This window comes from Myotis lucifugus, unplaced genomic scaffold, assembly GCF_000147115.1.
Source record: "Myotis lucifugus unplaced genomic scaffold, Myoluc2.0 scaffold_175, whole genome shotgun sequence".
Taxonomy (NCBI): Eukaryota; Metazoa; Chordata; class Mammalia; order Chiroptera; family Vespertilionidae; genus Myotis; species Myotis lucifugus.
In genome coordinates, this window is record NW_005871223.1 from 1,949,453 (window position 1) to 1,970,126 (window position 20,674).

Sequence of the window (20,674 nt, forward strand, 5' to 3'; positions counted from 1 at the left end):
TATTTCTTCAAATAGGTTTTCAACATCTTGCTCTCTCTCTTCTCCTTCTAGCACCCCCATAATGTGAATGTTAGTACCCTTGAAATAGTCCCAGAGGCTTCTTACATGATCTTCTTTTTTTTGGATTCTTTTTTCTTTTCTGATTGTTTGTTGCTTCCTCATATTCCAAATTGTTGATTTGATTCCCTGAATTCTCTACTCTACTGATGAATTCCTGTGAATTATTCTCTATTTCAGTTAGTGTATGCTTAATTTCTGATTAGTCCTTTGTCATATCTTTGACATTCTCACTAAGATCCTTAAAAGTCTCATGAAGATCCTTGAGTAACCTTATAACCATGGTTTTTAACCTGTATCCAGTAGTTTGCTTGCCTCCATTTTGTTCACTTGTGACATTTCTATGTCTCTGTATTTTGACTGCTTCCCTGTGTTTGTTTCTATGTATTAGGTAGAGCTGCTATGTCTTCTGGAATTGTTAGAGTGGCCTTGTGTAGTAGGTGTCCTGTAGGGCCCAGTGGCTCAGCCTTCCCAGTCACCTGAGCTGGACACTGTAGGTGTACCCCAGTGTGGGCTGTGTGCACAGTCTTGTAGTTGAGCCTTGACTGATGTTGGTATCACCTGGAGGAGTTGACCTCTAGGCCAATGGACTGTGAGGACTAGCTATGACTACAGTGGGAGAGCTGCTGTGCAGGAAACATCCCTATGGAGCAGGACTCACTTCAGTGGGGCTTTGGTGCTCACTGAGTCTGCCTCTTGAATGTGTTGCTTATGAATGTGTAGAGTTGTAATTTGGTATGGTCTGAAATTTTCCACTGGATACACTGGCTCTGCGGCCTCCAGAGAGGAGCAAAGTCAACCACTGCCTGGGGCCACCCAGCAGGAGCTATAGAGAGATCTTCAGACAGATGCTATTTTCTATTTGTTTTGGTCTTAGAGGTACCTGGGTGAGGCCCAGCTGTGAAGAAAGGCAGACTGTTGCTAGTGCCAAGTCCTGAGCCTTTATTGATAGGTTTGGGGTACCCTATAACCAGCTGCAGCTTGTTTGAGAGATTTTAGGAAAGTCTGAAGCCTGAGCCAGGACAGGCTATTCATATGGAAAAGCTGCTGCAAACAACATGGGTGAGGCTGCAAATTGGATGGGGCAGGGTTTCAGGGAATCACCAGAGTGGAGCAAACAGTTTGCCCCAGGCTGATGGAGACTGCCAGTCAGCCCTGCAACAGGGGAGGTCCCAGCATGGGAACAATGACCCCTGTGAGCACCCTAGTCTGGAAGAAAGCCACCCCCAAGTTTCTGCCTGGATGCCAGACAATCCAGTTCCTCCCCATATATATCTGGGTCCCCAAAAGCCACCTGGTTCTGGGAGTTGGAGTAAGATTGTGTACCAGCCTTTTAAAAGAAACACCTGGATCTCCAGCAGTCTCCATGTTCCTCAGCCACAATCTCCGCTAGTTTTTATAGGCTGTAGTTGTGGGGACTTCTCTTACCATCTCTGGAACCCTGGACTGTGGGTCTGGTGTGGGGCTAGGACCCCTTGCTCCTCATGGGCAGACTCTACAAAGTTGATCTCCCTCCTGATGGAAAAAAAACACCACGTGTGGGTGTTAGACCAGCCAGTTATGCACCTCCATCCTTCCTAGCAGTCTCAATGTGCTTTCTTCTTTACTTCTCTAGTTGTAGGACTTCCATTCAGCCAGCTTTCAGGTGTTTCTGAATGATGGTTGTTCTGTATTTTAGTTGTAATTTTGATGTGGTTGTGGGAAGTGGTGAGTACAGGTGTTTACCTACACTGCCATCTTGGTTCTCCTCTCCTCTCCCATTTTTTCTTGGCATGTGATTTTGGGTAAATTATTCAATATGATTAGACCTTTGTTATGATTTCCATCATCTGTTTTTCCAAATAAATAGGGACCTGAACATCTATATAAAAAGATTAGGTATTTATACAGATGTGAGAAATTTTTTCTTCTCCCAGAGAAGCCTGCACTCTACTTGATATTAATGATATTGCAACATATGCCTTTAGACTTCAGAGAGCTAGACTGAGGTGGTGGGTTATGAGTTAGACATGCAAGGTATGGAATGACTTAGAAAAATTAACAGAAATTATGAGCTTGTGCCTGGCTAGGAAAACAGTCACAACAAAGATCAGAAACAAAAAGATAGGAGTACTTTGCTGGCTTGGCTGGAGCATCACGGGTATAGGAAATTGATGCAGATGCACTATATAATAGGTTAGACTTGAGCTGTCCACTACAGTCGGCACTAAATTTTAATTTTAATTAATTAAACTTAAATAAAATGTAAAATTTACACCCTCAGTCATTTTAGCCACATTTCAATTGCTCAAGAACTACATATGACTAGCGGCTACCATATTGGACAATGAAGATGGAGAACATTTCTATTACCACAGAAAGTTCTATTGGACACAAACAACTTTTCTTTCCAATGAACAGTGATCATCTTTCCCGTGTATCTGTAAGGCTAGGCTAAGTAATTTTCAAATTGCTTGTAAAGGTCCCAAACCTGTAGTGTAAAGGCTCCTTTGAGAGTATTTACCTTACACATATCCTGTCTTTGAAAATTCTCATTTTTCTTGCTCAAAGATATGCTTGCCTTACAGGATCATTTAAATCCATTCTTCTATTGTTTAGGGGAATAGAAATGGATACCTGGACCCTGGCTAATCAGATAAACTGTCCTAAGGATTTGACTTGTGACAATTAGACATGTGACAGTTGTGGGCACTAGGTCTGGGGCAGGGCAACTCTTAAACTAGTCCACCCTTTCTCTATTTGTACAGAGATTAAAAAGAAAGACAGTAAATAGTAGCACTTCTTAATCTGAGCCCAGGTATCCCTGATCCAGGGATAGAATTCAGGGAGTTCATGAATTGAAAAGGAAAAACAAATTACATAGATTTTTACCAGCCCCTAACTATATTATGAATTTAGACAAAACTGCAGTAGTACTAGTAATACCTATGATTTCATTTGCAGTAGAAATTACAGATATTTTCATGTCAATCTCCCCCAAATTTATACATTATTTTAGAATTTCAGAATTATTAACACACTGCCAGATCTTATTGACTATATTATAAAGAATCACATATATTGATATGCTACAAATTTTTAATTAAAAAATAAAACTTAAAATTAGAATTTCATCACTGTGTTTTGAAACATTTGGTTTCCTTTTTAATCCTACACAATGTACTTTATGGATTGAAAGCATTTCTGAGAAGGGTTTCCTAGGTTTCCTGAATGATCCAAGGGTATCCACAGTACAAAAATGCTGGTAACCCTTAGTTCACAAAGAGAGGAAAGATGAGGTAGATGTTAGCAAGAAGCAGAGATGAAATCCCTATACCTCTGGAGAGAGGATCCTGATGAATTTCTACTTTCCATTTTCAATATGGTCCCCATTTTGCTTTAGCAAGGCTGAATCCAACTTTAAGATACCTTTATACCACCATTGTCAGCTGACAGCATAATAAGCCCAGTTAGTTCATTGTTGCCCAATGAACATGTTTATCAAGCAAGACAGATGAATCCATTCAGATAAAGCCAGGCACAGATTAGACTCCCAAGCCATTATATCCCTTCTAAGACTAAATAGTAAATCATCACTTCTTAAGTAATCCCAACTCTTTTTAGACTAGTTCCTTAGGGTATAAAAACAACTCCTTAGAGAAAATAAATGCACTGGAGTAGGCTGAAGGCCAAGATCCATTATGCTTGCTGAAATGCAGAGCTGCTCCAAGTTTCCCTGGTTTTACTTGTACCAAATAAGCCTATAGAAGTGGATTGAATTTTATAGACTTTCTTCCTTGTTTTATATACATCATTATCCTCTCTCCTCTTACACCATAACTACTGACTTTTCTTTTCCGACAAGTACAAAATCTCAACTCCATTTTACATGAACAAAAATTGCTTGTGATGTTTTTCTATTCACTCATAAATATTCACTTAATTTTTTTTATTTGTTGGGGAGCACAGGAGACTTGGTTGGAAAGTTTGTAAGGAGGACATTCTGAGAAAAGGGAAGTGTGTGGAAGGCTGCCTGCTCTGTTTATCGGAATTCCAACTTAGGGGAGACTTAGGGGAGTGTTGAAGACAGCACCCCTAATTATTCCTTGACTTTTCCAAACAAGTCTGTGCATATGCAGACCCCCAGGTGTTTACTGGAATCCCTATGCTTAATCTCTGGATGCCCTTGCCTAGAGAATAATGTAAACACGTGTATTCCCAAGATTACTCAGCCTATTGATTGTAGCTAGAAGATAAACTTTATCTCAAACTGCTGTTACAATAAAAGGCTACCGAGGTAGGCAATGGAGGCTGCCTGGCTCCTTCAGCCAGGCCATCCCTTAGCCCTCTCTTTCATAGTGAAACTGTGTCAGAGTAATCTGTTCATCCATCACTCAGGGTCTGCTGGTCAGCCCTGGCATTTATTTTTCTTCTAAAATAGCCCAGCCATCAGTTGTCTAGTACCTAGACCAGTGGTGGGCAAACTGTGGCTCGCGAGCCACATGCGGCTCTTTGGCCCCTTGAGTGTGGCCACGAAGTTTCAATCACACTGTATGTGCAAGCCTGCATGTGGTATTTTGTGGAAGAGCCACACTCAAGGGGCCGCAGTTTGCCGACCACTGACCTAGACTATAGTCCATGAGGAGCAAGGGGTCCTAGCCCCACACCAGACCCAAAGTCCAAAAGACTTTACAAATGAATCAGAGTTGACTATCTAGCTCTCTAGACAAAACCATTCTTGGAAAATTAGGAGAGAAAAAGTGAGAAGGTGTAGAAACAATTCAAAATTTTATTTGAGTATACTTAAATATTTAATCCTACCTTCCTGTATTAGCACATACTTTCCTGTAAGGAGTGCCCTGGCCTAAATTAATCTGTCACATACCCCTGTTTAAGCTGGCAGAGCACCTTTAAACTGCCTGCACCTTTTATAAATAACTAGAGTCCCGGTGCACAAAATTCGTGCATGGGAGGGGGTGGGTCCCTCAGTCCAGCCTGCACCCTCTTGCAATCCGGGACCTTTCAGGGGATGTCAAACTGCCAGTTTAGGCCCAATCCCATGGACATCCCTCTCGCAATCTGGGACTGCTGGCTCCTAACCGCTCGCCTGCCTGCCTGATTTTGCCCCTAAAACTCAAGCTTCTTCTTTTTTTATTTTTAATATTTATATTTCTTCTTTATTTTTTATTTTAAAATTCAAGCTTCTTGAGAACATGAGGCATTTAACATTATTCCATATTCCTTACAGAGAGCTAAGCATGGTAAACACAGCAAATATTTAATACTTATGGGCTTCTATACAAACACTTTCCAACCAGGAATAGTTTAATAGGCAGCCTCCAAAAACTTGAACTGGAAAACCTAAAAGTAGAGTGCTCAGATTTCAGGCATCAGGTGCTATTAGCAGGATTTCTATCCCAATTAAACTCTAATTCTGAGCTCTCAACAGTCTGGACAAACTGCCCTTCACTATCTCCAAAGTTTTTCTGTTTGTTTTGTTTTTGTTTTTGTTTTTTTTTTTTTTTTGTGATTCTAAAATAGAGATTTATTTATTAAGAATTATTTAGTGTTTGCATAAAAATCACCAATTTTTTTCATTGGGTTTTTAACACACATGAATTTTTTGGGGGTCCCTCTATTCACCCCAACACTTTCAAAATACAGCTCTTGTTAGTGCCAGGAAGGACAGTTAAGGCAGCGATGTGTTTACTTGGGTCTTGGCATTGGGAGGGCTCGTGGTCTCCCCTCTGAGAGAACACACATGATAGGTAGTTTCTTAGGTGGGGTAGGCTGTCCCTGAAGAAAATACTTATGCAGAAGAATGCAAATTCAGTCATCTGTGGTCAGTTACTCATACCTGATAGCTTTAAAATAAAGTCCCCTTGGTCAAGGTCATCAAAGGCTTGCTGGTTGTTTTCAACTATAAAAAACTGTCTGGAAAAAGACAGTAGGAAAGAGCAGGGTCTATACTGACAGCGCTGTGACACTGGGCTGTGCAACCACAGGAGAGCACACAGCAGTCTGCTTTAAAAAACAAATCCTGTATAATTTCAAATCAGACTCCTCATGGTCCTTACAAGACCTGAAACATCACTGCACCAGATCCTCATTTTTAAAATGAGGTGTATGACAGGGCTCCCCCAGGGTCACGCACCACGTGGGAGGATGGGGACAGAAAACCCTAGGACTTGATTTATTAGCAACATTAACTGATTTTTATCACACTGAAATGAAGGCAGTCAGTGTGTGCTGCCATGAAATTAAAGGTGATTCAGAAGTAGGGTGGTTATTTATTGCTGTTAGGATAGACCCCAAAAATGACTTTTCAGAAACCAGGGCTGTCCCCTGAAATCCCAGCCAGACTCTGGGCCGCTCTGGGGGACACAGGCCAAGGCGGCCTGCCAGCTTGCTTCACAGTGATTCTGGCTTGTCTGTTTCTGGAAGTGCCAGCCGCTGGGCACGCTACACCTTGTAGTTGAGCTCGGCGTTCACCTTGGTGTACATCTCGTAGATGACGTCAATGGTGGCCGTGTAGTTGACCAGGAACAGGTGGACCTTCTCCATGCACTCCTCCTCCCTCACGTTTTGGCCCTTGGAGAGCGCTTTCAGGAAGTCGGACTTGTAGGGCGCGGCATACAGCACTGCCTGGAAGATCTTCTGCCCGATCCAGCCGTGGTAATTCTTGAGCGCCATCCTATAGGCCTTGGTGGCGTTGATGCGGATGAAGTTGGGGTGGCTCTCGTCCCGCTCCCCGTCGCAGATGCTCTGCAGGAAGACCTGGATGAAGCAGAGGCCCCTTTTCAGCCACATAAGTGCCAGCGTGGGCCCACTTTGGGCCACTCTGCTCCATACATTTCCTTCTCCGCCTCCAGGATGTTCTCCACCTCCAGGATGTTCTGCAGGGTCTGGAACTTGGCTGGGTCGGTATTGTACACAGCTTTGATTTTCGTGATGTTACCACTTATGTCTGCCTTGATGGGCATAAACACTGGGGAACCAAGGCAATAGAAGAAGGGCAGCAGGTGGGACACTGCCTCCAGGAAGGGCCTAGTCTCGATCTGCTTGTCCAAGGGCAGCGGCTTCAACAGGTGCTCAGCCAGCAGCACCATTTCAGGGCCAAGGCCCCGGTGATGCTGTTTTCTAATAGGATCTTCCTCTTCCTTCCCCAGCACACTCCAAACCTACTCCAGATGGGCCACTCCAACCCCGCAGACCCTTATGACTTTCCCCCCTATTTCTCTGACTTTCCCCCATCAAACTCGCACCCTATCATGTTGCCTAGGGGTGTCCCTAACCACTTCTTGGGGGGGCGGGGCCAGCCCAGCGAGGGGAGTGGTGGTTCTGGTCTAATGGTCCTGATGCCGTTATGGTCGCTGGCTTTTTATATATATAGATAAGCATGTCTGCTGTCTTTTCTCTCTTCTTCTAGGAAACTGAACACACTACTGGAGGTTCTCCCTTTTCAGAATTTAGCCTCATATCTACTGAGCCTGAAAAAGAGTTTAATGGTGACGACTTAGGCAAAGTGTGGAGATGCACATGTGACCATACCTACTTTAGCACCAGCTGCAGTATAATTTGGGTTCATAAGCTTGCCTTTTAAACAAGAAAATCAGCATTTTTTATACCATGGTGTTAACAAGTTTTATTGGTAAAGTTCAAGACTCTAAGGACATTCTTTGTATTAGTGTTAATAGGTTAAAAAGATTTGATGGGGAGGGATGAGTATAGAAAAGAAAGGGTGTGAAGGAAGGGGAGGGAAGACTGCAGAAATAGAGCTAGAACACTGACTGTCTGGGGGATAAGAGATAAGCACAAGAAAAGACTGAGAGGGAAATGTGGATAGGCAAATTTTGTTTAGTTTGAAAGTTTACCAAGGACTTTATTGGCAGAACATGTATACTGTTACAAAAGAAGTGATTTACTAGTTTGGAATATTGCCATTTTGTGCCAAGATAGTCCTGCTCTTCTTCTGCCTGGAGGAGGAGGGGAAGCAGCATGAATCCAGATCCAAATCTGAGTTAATCACCTTTGATATGCACACAGAGCGTAGGTCTGGGCATAGTGTGAGTGCTCTGATACTGACTAAATGAGGACCTTTCTCCTCTTTGTTGCTTTGACACTAGTGTATGAAGAACACAGTGTATGAGGAAGACAGTCTATAGTGGGGTCATCTATGGCATTTGGGCCAAATCCAGCCTGCAATCTGTTTTTGTAAATAAATTTTTATCTTTATTAACATATTGTCTGTGGATGCTTTTGCATTATAACTTGCATGTTGAATAGTTGCAATGAACACCACTGGACTGGAGAGGTAAAAATATTTACTATAAGTCTTTTAGTGAAAAGTTTGCTGAATCCTGGCCTACCTGAGGGATTGAATGTATTCTTTGAGATTAAAATATTTGGGGATTATTTAGAAGAACTTTGGGGTGCTTTAGGGCAGTGCTTAGAAGAGGAAATGGAATCTAATTCTCACTAAGGGGTCTAGAAAAGGAGATAAGAGAGAAAGTGCATGTGGGATGGAGGAGGCACAGAAATAGGTAAAAGTGTGTCAGAGCACACCTCTTTCTGATTCCACTGACAACGCTGATTGAGCTGTTTTGCAAACTCTGGGCATCCTGCTCTCTTTGAAGATTAAGGACACACACACACACACACACACACACACACACACACACACACTACTGAAATACTTAAAGGAAAGATTGTTAGCTAATATCAGAGTGATAGGGGCAGGCAACTGCTATCTGATTAAATTAATTTGCCCTCAAAGAACAGTGGATTGGATTTGAGCCCATGCTTTATCCTATATTTGTGGACCTTCAGAAGAATATTTTTGCCAAGAAGGACTGCTCATGCTTAACTGGGCCCAAAATCTACCAGAGTCTAGCAGCCATTACTGGCCCATGCCTCTGCTGCACACTGAGAGCTGCCCAGTCCAACCTGAACTGCACAGCTCTATCCTCATTTGCATCTATACCAACCAATTAGAGCATCTTCAGACGGGCCAATCAGAACAGTACTATTTGGAGCAAAGAGATTGTGCAAATTTGGATCTGTCATTTGCATAAAAATGGGTCAATCAGGGATCTGAGTGAGGACTTTCTCTAGAAAAAGTGGTCCCACGCTTTGTCTCAGCAGAGAGCACTTTTAGTTTCCTCTGGAGGCTGCATCTCCCCAGTTTGCAAACTGTTTACCTGAATAAAGTTTCTCCTTCTACTGCATCCCAGACTAGGGACTCCTGTTGGCAATAGGTTGGTGACACCAACCTTTTGTGGACATGTTGCAATGCATGCACTTTATTTTCAATAAGATCTGATAGAGGATGGAAAAATGAAATTCTGTAGCCTTTAGTTTCTCACATCCAGATTGTCAGTGATGAATCCAGAAAGAAATCTTAGCAGCTTCCTATTCTGCCCTGTTTTATTTTACCTTTCCTCCTAGGTGCCAACAATACTAATAAGGCTGTGTTTAAAAGTCATGCTAATTTCAGCCATTTTGGTGCACTGCTTGTCTGTTATGTCTTTATCATGTAGCATAATTACAATTATTAACACCATTAAAGATATGTCCATTAACTTGCCAATGATTTATTTTCCACTTTTTATGGAAATATGCACCGTACTAAGTGCATCACTCTTAAAATCTAAAACCTCTATTAAAGTCCTGGTTCTTTCATTTAATCATGTGTGATTTTCATAAATTAACTTCTTTTAGTTTTAGTATCCTCACCTGTAAAATGAGGATACTAACAGCATACCAAACTCACAGAGTTCCTGTGGATACTAGAACAGATGATATGAGAGATGACAAATATGAGGTTACTGATATTTTGCTCTTGGTGGGCCATTCATTCTAAAACAAAGAAATATTAAAAAATATTTCTTGTGAATTGGTAAATACTAGTTGGAAATATTATGCCTTCTCCCTTCCAACCACTAGCATTTATTCACTGGCTGAAACCTCTCCCAGGTGGGGAAACACTACCATCCCTCTCTACCCAAGCCCAGTCACCGCTGCAGGACATCCTAACGTAGGTTTAAATCAATTGAATATATGAAAGACTATATTTCACAAATGATTGTTGGTCAATTTTTACAGAATTTCAACATGGATATGCTGACCTAAAGAAAAAAGACATGGCTTTAAAGGGTAGATGAACAGTTGACGTTGAAATGAGGATGTCCTAAAAATAGGCTCTTGAAAAGTCATAGTGATACACTTTAGTTATTTTGATGATAGTTTTAAGATTCTGTGTTGTTGCTGTTGTTTTAATGTGGCATCTACATTGATAGTGAATAGCACTTTTATGAAATAGAATTTGCATAAATAACTTCTAAAAACAAAACCCAAGTCATTCCATTGTATGTGTTAATTAACTTTCAGTTTTTGAGAGAGGGATTTAAAAAATTGATAACTTAAGGATTATACAAATTTCACATTTAAACTAGTAAAAACATTTCTGCATATTTCTGGAAGTAGTCAACCCTGTTAACTTCCACTTAAGGCCAATTATTCAAGACTGTTATAGATGGCTATGGGTCTTTGGGGAAAAATTGGCAAGACTTTAAGTGCCCATTAGCTAAAACTAAATTATAGTGAAACACCTAGAAAAGTACATGTGGTATCCATTCCTGTGAATATGAAATTAATTCACCATACTAGCCCAGCTAAGATAAAATATGAACAAAACATTTCCTATTACATGAAGAAAAGATTATACATTGAAAGCATAAAAGCTATCAGGCTATGCTATTTGTCAAAGAAAAAAGCATTTAAAAATATTTACTGAATGTTAACTACATACCAAAGGATTACTAAAAACGTTTACATTTTTGAGAAGTGTCCATTCTGCAACTGGATATGTAGCTATGATATTACAAAAATCTTTCATAGTAGTGTTTTGAATAAGCAACCAGAAATTTTTAACACAAAGAATAAAAGACAGTTAAATACCAATCAATAAATCAAAACTGTATATTTAGTACCTATTAAGTTCAAGAACTATTCTTTTTTAAATGTTTTTATTGAGTTCAGAGAGGAAGGGAGAGGGAAAGAGAGACAGAAACATAAATGATGAGAGAGAATCACTAATCAGCTGCCTCCTGCACACCCCCTACCGGGCTCTGAGCTTGAAACTCAGTCATGTGCCCTGACTGGGAATTGAACTGTGACCTCCTGATTCATAGGTCAGCACTCAACCACTGAGCCACACTTGCCAGGCAAGAACTATTCTTGATGCTCTAGACAGATTTAGCAAAAATGAATCAGGATTCATACAATCAAGCTGGGAGGGTGGGGCAAAAGCAGGTTTATAGTTGTTCCTATGGAAAATAGTATAATAATCCTATATAATAAAAGGGTAATATACAAATCGACCGAACGGCAGAACAAACGGTTGCTATGATGTGCACTGACCACCAGGGGGCAGACGCTCAATGCAGGAGCTGCCCCCTGGTGGTCAGTGCGCTCCTGCAGGGGAAGTGTCACTCAGCCAGAAACCCAAAAGCCCAGAAGCCGGGCTCACGGCTGGCAAGCTCAGTGGGTGGCGGGAGCCTCTCCTGACTCCTTGGCAGTGCTGAGGATGTCTGACTGCTGGGCCTAAGCTCTCGGACTGCCAGAGGGCTCAGGCCCGGCTGAGGGACCACCCCTCCCCCCACCCTACCAGTGCACGAATCTTGTGCACCGGGCCTCTAGTTGATAAATAATAATACAAGAATAAATTCTGTGTTTCACATTCTCACTATATAGAAACCTTACAGTATTAGAAGAATATAAAAATTACCACTGACATTTATTTGGTCCTCACTATACCAGGCACCAAGCCAAGTGCTTCACAGGAATTATCTTATTTAACTTTTATAGGAATCTATGAGGGAAGGTCTATTATTACTCTCATTTTACAGATGAGGGGACTGATGATTACAGAGATCAAATGTCTAGCCCACAGTCACCCAGCTGGGAACTAGAGTCAGGATTTGAATCTCACTTTGTCAATACCACCCTTGCAGCATTTTATGAACTCACTGTAGTGATTAAGACTGTAGGCTTTACCAGCAAGTGTCTGATTTTGAATTGTAGCTTTTCCCATTTCTTGCTTGGTGACCTGGGACAAATGTTTTAACCTCTAATAATAGCAATAGGTTTCAGATGGTTAAAGTTTGGAGAAGAGAAGCCTGGGCACAGAAGTGGAGATAGGAAGATTGTGACCTGGAGTAACAGTTAGATGCTTCAGAGCCATGACAACTGAGCCTGGAATCAGAGAAAAAGCAGATTGTGGTAGGTTTTAAATGGGAAGGCATGGATATCTCACTTTATCATTAGCAATTGGATAGCATTAGAAATTAGAAATGAAAGCTTGGCCCTGGCTTGGTGGCTCAGTTGGTTGGAGCATCGTCCCGTACACCAAAAATGTTGCTGGTTTGATTCCTGGTCAGGGCACATACCCAGGTTGTGGGGTCAATCCCCAGGTCTGGCATGTATGGGAAGCAACTCTTCAATGTTTCTCTATCTCTAAAATCAATAAAAACATATCCTTGGGTGACGATTAAAAAAACACAGCCTGAATTATTATGTTCTATATTACTTTTCTATGATTAAGGTTGAACAAAAATGCTATCCTCAAACTTTCTGGTCTGCATCTTAAGGGATTTATTTTAAACATTTCAACATAATATAAGGTAAATATTAATGTCTTTATTATATATTTCTATAGAGTATCAATTTAGAATATATGTTAACATATCTAGTAAATAACTAGTTAATATTTTTTAAACAATAAAGTATGCTGAAACTTTCTCCACACTTGGGCCTGCTTAACCCCCATCAAATGAGATGGGAGGAAAATATAAAAAGATGTAAATTGACTGTATAATCTTACCAAATTACTTGTTATTCTAAACCACCTGTTATTTTTTAAGCTGACTAATTTGATTAATAGTAGACAGATGAAGACAGTCTTTGGCAGGCAGCTTAGTATCCCAAGAAATATATATTCCATGTTTTCCTATATATAGCAGTTAAGAAAATACATTTGTAACACTCTCATGAGACCAGCCTTTGAAAAATAACTCAATGGATTTAGGTGGTGACAAAATAAACTGTCTATATTCTCATGGTTTTCCCATCATTTATCTTTCAGAGGTCTTCTATTTTTTAACTATTGCAAAATGTTGACTGTCTCTTTAAAGTTTATACACAAGTTAATATATGGGATTAACACTCTAAGTTCCACTTGAGATTTGGGGAAATAACATGACTACTGTAATCTGTTCTTTTAAATATGCAAAATATTAAGTACTGCTTGCTTCTAAATGGCTTCAGTTGTTTTGTTTGTTTTTATTTTATATCACTCGATAAAATTTAATTTTAACTGCAATATTCTCAAATCAGTGAATTGAAGAAATTATATATCTTACAGATTGATAATGTAAGAATGTAAGACCTGAAGATGTTTTATGATTTCTGTAGGCAGCAATAGAATGGCAGGAATTTCACCTCTCCTCCTTTTTGCACATTCACCTTTCTTCTGAAATCCTACTAACATTCTTTAGGGAAAAACAAAACAACAACAACCAAAAAACCCCTAATAACTCAGAGAAGATTTCCCACATTATGTTCATATTTGGTTTTACATGGGGGAGTTCAAATAAATTTGGGAAGGGTTTCTTCTAAGCAAAACTAAACTTTTAATATGATAATTTCATTTGGGAATTTAAAAGGTGAGGTAATAGTGGTAGCATTTGTTAAATTTATTTTAGCAGCGGTCCCCTTCCACATACCATGGGCAGGAGCAGTGTTCCCAGCACTGCACCTTGGCCAGTGCCCACGTGGAGTCACAGAGCCCACCTCCGCTTTCTCGCAGGATGTAGAAGGGGACAGCTGCAGGGAGAACTGGTTTCCTGAACTGATATTCTTTCTTGGTGTGGCCTGTAGCAACCTCCTATCAAAGAATGGAATCTTCCCCTTCTGGTTTTTTACACAAAGCGCAGTGCTCTCTGTCCTCCTAAGGCCTTGCTCCAACCTGCCTCCTCACTTCCCTGTGTTCTCAACAACTCCAGAACAGAACTCCCACATTATGCAGAATGCAGTCAGTGCTTGGAGAAGGGACAGGGCAGTTAATCCAGTAATTTGGGAGGAGGTCACTTCAGACTTTGTCCCAGAACCTGTCTCCTGGGTGGTTCTCTGGGCCTCTCAGCTGAAACCCCACTGGATCCACCATCAGCGTTTCACTGGAGATTTAGTTCAGAGGAGACCCAGAGACATCTTACACACTGTCTTCAAAGGGAAGAAAAGCTTTGACATCTCAGGTATTAGGATGAAAAAGGCAATAAATTCAAACTCTTCCACACTGCTGCATTTTGCTAATTAGGTTGCTCCTCCAATTTGGCTTTAATTTCCCAAATATTAAAATGGGGGGAAAAATACCATGTACTTGTTTCATCTCATGCTGTGAGGATTTAATGAGCTAATGATATTTGTTACAATTTAAGCTTTTTCTTCCTGCCAGTTTGTCTTCAGGCGCGTCCCTGGACCTCAGTTTCCTGCCAAGTGGTAAAAATAATGCTCTCCCAAGCTGCTTTTTAAGGTGAGCAGCTAATGAAGATGAATGTTCTTTTAAAACTGTGTATTATTGTTCACCTTTGAGGGTTTTTTTTTAAATCAAAATACATTTTTTAAAAGCAAGGAAAATCCTCCTTTATAGTATTTGTGGGAATAATTCAAGTTACTTTAAATGGCTGCTCATAGAGTTTGCCTCTGTGTCACTTTCAAATGAGAAATAAAGTTTTTTTTTTAAGATAAATTTTAATAGACATTTTTGGGTATAATGTGAGCCTCCATCAACTATTTAAGCAAAGTGGATTGTATATTATTTTTTAATTTTTATTATTATTTTTAATATTTTTAGATTGTATATTGTTTGTATATAGTAAATAATTGTTTCTTTAAGCTCTCATTTCTTTATTTTTTCATTTTCTGTTTATTAAAAACATTAATTTAAAAAGCTGTAACCGTGAGGGATAGGATCGGTATACCTTCATACCTGGGTCACTGTCTTCTACAGGTTGTGAAATCCAACAAAAATGTACATCTCTCAGTCGGGCTGAAGTGTTCTTGGCTATGACTGCTGATGCTCCATCCCAGTTTCTCCATTCCTGCGTGTACCTGGTCCATGTTCTTTTTTGTTGTTGCGCCTCCTTTTGACACTTTGCAGGTGGCATGCCTCAGACATGAATCACCACAGGCCCTCTGTTCCTCTCACTTTTCCCTGAGATGTGGCTTGCATTCCACTTCTGCCTCTGGTAAAGGTTTAGCCCTGAGACAATATCCCAGTATTAGCCACCAAATCAACACCCCTTAACAGACTTGACAGTGGAGGGTGGTGGTGGATAGGGGAGGGGTAATGGCCATCAAGTGAAGAGAAGTATATTAATTTCCTACAGCTGCTGTGACAAATTACAACACATCTAGTGGCTTATAGCAACATACATTTATTACAGCTCTGGAAGTAAGAGGACCATAGTGGGACTTACGGGGTGAAGGTGTTGACAGAACTGCATTTCATCTGTATGTGCTAAGGGAGCCTCTTCTAGCTTCTAGAGGCTGCCCACATTCCTTGGGTCCTGGCTGTGTCATATTTCTGCTTCTGTCAACAGATCTTTCCTGATTCTCCTGCCTCCCTCTGTCAGTAATAAGGACACTTGTGATTACATTAGGCTCACCTAGGAAATCCAGGATAATCTCCCCATCTGAAGATTCTCAACTTTGCCGAAACCGGTTTGGCTCAGTGGATGGAGCGTCGGCCTGCGGACTCAAGGGTCCCGGGTTCGATTCCGGTCAAGGGCATGTACCTTGGTTGCGGGCACATCCCCAGCGGGGAGTGTGCAGGAGGCAGCTGATCGATGTGTCTAACTCTCTGTTCCTCTCCCTTCCTCTGTGTAAAAAATCAATAAAATATTTTAAAAAAAAGATTCTCAACTTAAATCACATCAGCACTGTCCCTTTTGCATGTAAGGTAACGTATTCACAGGTTCTAGGGATTCAGATATGTACATGCTGGGGGAGGGAGAGCATCATTCTGCCTACCACAAAAAAGAAAGAACTAAAAGTGGAGAGAAAAAAAAAGTCAAGACCTTAAGATCCAGCCAACTACAGAAGCGATAGCAGAACTGGCCCCATCTGAATGAGTTTTTGCTCCTGGAGGCCTAGCTGCTCCTCCCCCAGCCCTGCCTCACCTTGTACTCTGTGATCTCACCCTGTTTTCTCCACTAAAAGTAAACTGTTCTGAAGTTCATCTCAAAGATAAGGAGCTAATCTAGGCTAATGTGCCCTTCGGGCAAGGATGCAGGATCACCAAGACTTTATATAGAAAGGGATGCCCCACTTTTACTGACCCATCACTTACTGAGTTAACTGTTGAGAATTTGAAAGGGATGAAGACCCCCCTGGGAAGACGTTTTGCTGAGAGATCCTCAGGTCTTTCCAGGCAAGCAGTTGCCCTAACCAGGTTCCTCTGGGGGAGGCCTGGATCTAGAGGCAAAATTGTCCTTCCTCCTGAGCAGAAAGATACCCCTAGACTTTTTCTGACTGCAATCTTCTCATATTTATGAAGAAAACTGTCCCCCTTGATATCAACTAGTGATTTAGGATCACCAAATACTTTATCCATTCCACTTGAATCAGAACATGGAAAATGAGACTGTTCCTCACATACATGAAATGATCCAGGTACAAAAATGTATGACAAATACTGTATGATCTCACTTACACTTGAAATTTAAAATAAATAAATAAATAACCAGTGAACTTATAGATACAGAGAACTGATTGGTGGTTGCTAGAGGTGGGGGAGTGGGAGGTTTGATAAAATGGGTGAAAGGGGTCAAAAGGTACAAACTTCTAGTTATAAAATAATTGTCATGGAGACGTGCTTTACAGCATTGTGACTACAGTTAATGATAACATGTATTTGAAAGTCGTGTAGAGAGTAAATCTTAGAAGTTCTCATCACATGAAAAAAAAACTGAAAATAAAACTGTATTTATACTACATTGAAAGCTAGGTTCTTTCACCTGGCCTCTGGCATCGCTGCTCCCTCTGACTGCAATGTTTTTTTTTTTACCTGGCTGACTTTTACCTTTTTTTTTTTTTTTTAAGGTTCATAGGCATCATTGTTTCTGGGAAAACTTCCTTGATTTCCCTGTTCTGGAAACTTGGGTTAGACAGATGCTTATTTGTATCTTGGCACACATCACATTATTATTTATATGCAAGCCTTTTGTGAGACTGAAGTCTCAAAGGCAAGTCATGTGCTTCAGTCACCTAGATGTCCCATAATAATTTGGTGAACACATGAAGGAGCCCTCCCAGAGCTGGTAAGCCACAGCAGCATAAAGTCACACCATAGAACTGGGAACCTGGGGAGCGCACCAGAGGGAGTAAGGAGAATGCCCAAAGTGAAGGTGGGGAGGCACAGACCTGGGAAATATACATCACCCATTTACTTTGCCTTGAAATACTTCACTGAGATACTATGTGTTATACTTCTTGCTATCTCCCCCATCCAGACCCCTACAAAATAGCACATGGCAGGATATTATATGTATTTAGTGATTGATTGATTTCCTAGTTCTGGTTCAATATGACCCAAGAGGCAAAGCCTAAGTTAAGAGTGACATAAAATAAACCCAGAAATTACATTATTCCAAGGCTACATAATCAGAATAGTAAACAGTTATTGACTTCCTACAGTGAGGAGACTCCTAAGTAGCTATTGAGCATCAATAATAAAGATATTAAAGAGATGAAATCTGCCCGTAAGCTTTGCATTGTTAACAGAGTAAACAGAAAAAAATATATACAGTAAAAATGATGCAACGATATATATTAAAAGTTATTCTGATCTGTCGGATACTGGGAAATATGCCCAATTGGACCACTGGAGTCTAGTTCAGACCATAAAAAACTGTGTCATAGGAAGAAAAAATATAGTTTTCTCCCCAAATCTATTCAAATTTCCTTCACTGAGTAATACTTATGAAGTACATACAGCTCATGCAGTTATCCCAGAAATGAACTCATCCCCCTTATTAGAGGGTGACCCAAAGAGAACAACACTTAGGAATCTTGTAATCTTGTTTAATGGATGTGTACAGCATATACCTCCTCATTGTTGATGGCTGTCTTATAACTATGGAGAAGACAGCCTACAGATAAAGCCAACACAGAGGAGGCAGAAGCAAGAAACTCACAAAGAAATAGAACAAGAACTCATTTTGAACTACAGCTAAAGTCTTCTCCATCTCAGAACTTTTTAATATACACTTGTCTTTCATCTAGTTTGAGTTGGGTTTCTGTTGCTTGATACAAAAAAAAAGCATCCTTATAGATATAGGAAGAAGTATTTATGTCCCAACATCATATGTCCTCCAGTTGATCTGTTATATAGAAATGTGTGAGGAAAGCCCCACACATTTTTGAAGACTTCATACCATAAAAAGTATTAAAATCGCAAGTATCCATAAGAAGAAATAGAACATATGAAAGAGATGGTAATATTGGCATAGAACATCAGATATGAATACTGCTGAAATTCAAGATAGATTATAACAACCAAATTCAGATAAAATCTATAGGGGAAACCCACTCCTCTACAAGAATAGTCTGAGAATTTAAAGTGATTTCTGCTGATTGTTGCTAAGAACTCAAAATGCAATAGCATACTCACTGGAGAATATGCTATTGCATTTAAGGATCAGGAAAGGTTGGAATGTTAATCTGTATCACTTGATCAGTGATCATCATCACTGACAGGATAAATGTAAAATTTTTCCTAAAGAATTACTTTTCATTGAAAGCAAGTATGATCACTAGCATAAATATAAAAAAAGAAACAACAGGTGGTGAATACAACTCAAGACATTAAATTTCCATGAGTCACTGAAGCCAGATGGCATGCTTTAAAAATTCTGAACAGATTTAAGATCAAAGCATTTTAGATACTAACAATATGGGCAATTTATCATATAAAACAACTATCAGAGTTCGGGAGCTTGCCAACCATATTATATGACACTATTAGGAGAAGCACACATTGTTCAGTCAATTCAATTAAATGCAATGAAATCTTACAAATTTATTGGACAACACCAAGTGCAAAGCACTGTTCTAGGCACCTGGCAGTCAAAGGTAATTAAGACAAGATTATGAAGGTCATGTCCTTCATAATCTCACAATTGAGAAGATTGCTACGTTGCCAGTAGCAGTCAAATTACATACTGTCAAAGATACTTAACAATTTTATAAAGAGAAAATATTTAAAGAATTCTCTAATAAAATACGTTTCCATTTGAAGGTGAATTGGTCAGGATCAGATGCAGAGAATTGAAACCATTCATTCAGTGGTCTATCAATCAAGTGGTCAATAAATCTTGTTAGTTTTATCTTAGATGCCACTGTCAGTTCAGGACCGCTTCACCTTTGAAACAGATTACGTTTCTTTACTAGTAGTCTAGCAGGTTCTTCCTTTTAAAGGATATCTTCCATGTGTCCTGAGTTTCAGAATTGTCTTTCTAAAATGAAAATGTCATCATGTCACTCCTTTAAGTAAAACCCTCCAAAGGCTCCCCATTTCCTGGACAATGTCTAAGCTTCTTGATACGGCAATCAGAATCCTTCCCAATTGGACACCAGCCTACTCTTCAGCCTTTCCTCTTTCTAGTCCCATAACACTTTTGCCTTTAGTAACTCTAATTGAGTCACTCTTACTTCTCATCGTTTCCTAAGTACACCAGACCCACCTATGACTCTGTTCCTCTCCATGTTTTTGTTTGTTTGTTTTCATCCTGGGTTGTACTTTTCCACAGATAACGAATTTCTATTTATTCCTCAAAACCCAGTGTAAATGTTTCTTTTGTAAAACTCTCCCAAGCAGAGTTCATCATTCTCTCCTCTTCACTGCTATCACATATTCCTCATACTGCTATTCAAGTGTGTTTCATAATATATGTGTATTTTTTCTCATGTTGCATGTCCTCCACTAAACTGGGGATTCCATTAAGACAGGGACAGAGTCTCATCCAGACTCACATATCCCTCCCCATCCTAAACCAAACACATGACTTGGCACTTCAGGGGATTCAATAAGTACTTGTTGAATGACCTAATGAAGAAAATGTAAAAACCTTTATAAAGAGCTTTTTAAAATAGAAGAGAATTTAAAGACTTGGAAATATATTAACTTATTATGATAATATTCCTCTTCTCTTATCTGACACTAACAAAAAATGAAAGAAAGAAAGAAAGAAAGAAAGAAAGAAAGAAAGAAAGAAAGAAAGAAAGAAAGAAAGAAAGAAAAGAAAGAAAGAAAGAAAGAAAGAAAGAAAGAAAGAAAGAAAGAAAGAAAGAAAGAAAGAAAGAAAGAAAGAAAGAAGAAAGGGAGGGAGGGAGGGAGGGAGGGAGGGAGGAAGGAAGGAAAGAAAGAAAGAAAGAAAGAAAGAAAGAAAGGAAGGAAGGAAGGAAGGAAGTAAGGAAGGAAGGAAGGAAGGAAGGAAAGAAAGAAAGAAAGAAAGAAAGAAAGAAAGAAAGAAAGAAAGAAAGAAAGAAAGAAAGAAAGAAAGAAAGAAAGAAAAGGAAG

The 20,674-nt window shown here is 40.0% G+C and overlaps 1 pseudogene; it reads right to left on the reverse strand.

Moving 5' to 3' along the window:
• Window positions 1-6,498: 6,498 nt before the first annotated feature.
• LOC102431701 lies at window positions 6,499-7,145 on the reverse strand (annotated as a pseudogene).
• Window positions 7,146-20,674: the final 13,529 nt, after the last annotated feature.